Raw genomic sequence first — 3,524 nt, 5'->3', positions numbered from 1 at the left:
GTTTCAGCTTTCACAGTTATTATACTTTAATGATATTCTTCTTCTGTTGAGTAAACTCTTGTGAGGATGTTGCCTTTTAACTGTCACATTACAGTTTGTTGGAAACTTAAACAAGTCAGTGAAATTAATGAAATAATTATATGTGTAAAATGTTGACTGTGATGTTGATGTTTTTCCACAAGGGGGAACACCTCACCTGCTGTATGTGACGTCTCCCCCACCTGCTCATGTTGTCATCTGATTCTGATTCTCTCCATCATGTGTTTCTCGCTGCCATTGTGTGTTTTCTATCATATCAAATCTCAACAGAAGTACACAACCAATCAGCACCCATTTTATGCCGTGATCCTCTGTTGCTGAAAAACCCCCTCTGCCACATGTTGATTGAAAATACGCTTTTAGTTACACATTGTGATTGTAATTGTATCTGCAATTCATCTGTTTTATTCATATCATGTGTGATTGTAGATGATAAGATGTGGTTGCGTGAGCATAGTGTTTGACAGTATGTGCATTTATGGCCAAATTACCCTTTGCGGATCATGTTTCATTTATAAACATGTTTGTCACTAAAATCTAAACTAAATCATTTACAGTCAGAGCTAACATAAAACAACACAGCTAGCCATAAAAACCAACTGATACACAATACGTTGTTACTGCTCTAAAGCAGAAATGGTGCAAGCACTAACATACTTTGAACTGCAGTGCTTTAATGCAACACAGTGCAAGTCAGTACTAAAAGCTATGCAATCAAAACTCCTTTGTGAAGCTGATGATTTCCACCTAAAAGAAAATCAATGCTAAATTTTGAAGCTATACTTTGTGTTTGTGTTGCTTCATGTTTTTGTATAAATTGTATTAGTTTGGATATATAGTGCCGTAGCGTCTGTTAATTGTTTCCACCCTCTCATTATCCCTCATTTAGCGCCTTATGAAATTATTTCCGGCTGTGCTGTGCTGCTTCTCATCATCCAGTCACTGTAAGAAACACTTCACCTGTGCTTGGAGCCCAAAGTTAAATGCTTTGTCGGTCCAGGCACAAAATTTACCAGCAATGCTCCACCCACTGTATACCCCAGCTGAACTGTGTTTGACTTACATGGAGACACATGGACGTTTTGAACCCAGCACCTGGTGTAATGGGAGTTTGTGGCCTCTTCCTGCCAGAGACGTGCACCTCTGCAGCATCACATCTGAGCCACTAAATTGCTTGTTATTTAAATCCAACAGGCTCTCTGTAATCCATCTCACTTAGGATGGGTGTCACAAGCCATCCAACTGCATGCCGTAGGCACTCAGTCTAAAGCTTCCAGGGGTTACGCACTCCAGCAGTTGTTTATAAGTTTCACCCCTTCGCCTGTCATTTTTAATGTTTCTCTTGTGTGTGGAAAGTATCATTTAGGAACATTTGCCTGCCCCTAAACATTACGTTTTTATGTCTGTTGAACTTAAGGGCTGATGTGTAAAACACCTCTGCCAGCAGCCTTATTTGCATGCCATAGCTGCAACTTGTAGTGTAAATACTTTATTATGTTGCATTTATCTCTGGCTGCATTGCACTTCAGTGTTTTAAAACTTTGTTATCGTCAGTGTCTATTGTGAAGTTTCCTAAGTTTTTAAATATTTGAGGTGTAATCAAAAGTATTGCAGCAGCTGAGCAATAGAAGGAAAATACATTTAATAGAACTGTTTCCTTGGCTCACTCTTATAGTCTTCTTATAGTTTGATACTATGTGTGTGCGCGTGCTTCCTTTACGCCCATCTTCATCATCTCTCCTCAAGAGAAGACCTGACCTATCCACCCGAGATGTTTTCTTACAGCAGATTCATCGTCTACTTCTCCTTTGAATGACTCTAGTTTATTGGTATTCTTTACTAGCAGCATCTACTTCTGCTTTATTCCTTTTTTCTCCCTTTTTAATGATGCGGGAATAGCTTTCAGTGAGAGTCAGTCTGGGATGAAAAGGGTCAAATTATGAGGAAGATTTCATGGTGGCCTGTGGGCTTCTCTTTACACATGTACTGCAGCCATTGCCAAGGTAGCAGCCATCTTGCCTGAGGCATCTTCGCTGCACCTGTCTGGGGTTTTGGAGTTTAAAGACAGGCGGTGTCGGTGGAGGTCTCAGCTCTGGGAGTAACAGAACAATATCACTGCTTTATTCTTCTTTGCCTCCTCTGAGATAAAAAAGCCCTTCATGATCAATTAACCAACAAAGAGAGAGAAAGAAACTGTTCAAATGGTCCAACTCTTTGCCAAATCAATGTCCTCTTAATTTGAAGGTTTGATGTTCAGATCCTGCTCTTGTTTTGTTCACAAACTGCTGTTTATCTCCTCCTCCTCCCACTCCAAGGCTTCTTCCTGTCTGGCAGAGTTGGCACTACAGGTCAAGGGAGGGAAACCAGAGAGAAAGCAGCGTTAACAAGTGAAATTAAAAACCCATTCAGTCTCCTCAGTCATCCATTTGGAAGTTGGCCAAAAGAGAGGCAGCTGTTGAGCTGGCAATGGAGGAGAGCAATGGAGAGTGGGAGGAAAGGAGGTGAGGAAAAAAGTTAATTCAGAAAAGGAGACAGAGTTTTGAAAGGAACAGGATCATGCTCTCTTTCCTCTGAATACCAGCAGTGGACTGGCTTCTTTTGAAAAGCAACTGAGTAAAGGTGACCAGGCTTTTTTTGCAGTCAGGGCCCCTCGGCTCTTTAACTCCCTGCCCGAAAATCTGAGGCTTGCAGGATCAGTGACATCTTTTAAATCACTTCTCAATACCTAGCAAAGCCTTTTATTGATTCTAGCCCAACATTTCATTTCCAATTTGTCTTAACCATTTTATTACTACTGATGTTGTCTTTTTTTCATTAGTGTTGGGGGATTTTCTTCCATTTCATTTTTTTTTATTGTTTAATGGCCTAATTTTACTTGCCTCGGTCCTGAAAGGTTTTCATCCTCGTTAAACCATGTAAAACACTTTATAACCTTGTTTTGAAAAGTGCTGTATAAATAAAGTTTATTATTATTATTATTATTATTACAAAAACTGTCTCTGTACTCAGACTTGTGGCTTATATAATGAATTGCTTTTAATGCGTCTTGTCCAAAAAGGCATCTATGAGACTGAGTCTGCAGCTTATCAGCAGACAGCACATGATGATGACCTCAAGTCTTTTATTGAATATCATATTACAAGAATCAACATCTGCTGAATGAGGTCCTGGATGCAACAAAATGCTGTTTATTGTCACAGTAATGGACAATATAGATGTTTCAGCCATCTTAACCACCAGCAGTTGGTTTTCAGGCACTTGTCTCTCCATGTGATTTGTCTTACCTGTGTGTCAAGTGCTCGAATTACAATCACTCATCATATTTGTGATGATGAATTATGAAGAAAGTGGTGGTGGTATCTAGCCTTGCAGAGGTTAGTAGATAATTGTCCCACTGTGTCTTTGTTTCTCAATATCACTATGTAATATATCATATAGATAGTAGTGGTACATCTAAGTGACCATTTTTTAATTCAAGCAAATGG

The sequence above is a fragment of the Scomber scombrus genome, chromosome 18 (assembly GCF_963691925.1).
Source record: "Scomber scombrus chromosome 18, fScoSco1.1, whole genome shotgun sequence".
NCBI classification, from domain to species: domain Eukaryota; kingdom Metazoa; phylum Chordata; class Actinopteri; order Scombriformes; family Scombridae; genus Scomber; species Scomber scombrus.
This window is presented reverse-complemented; position numbering follows the sequence as displayed.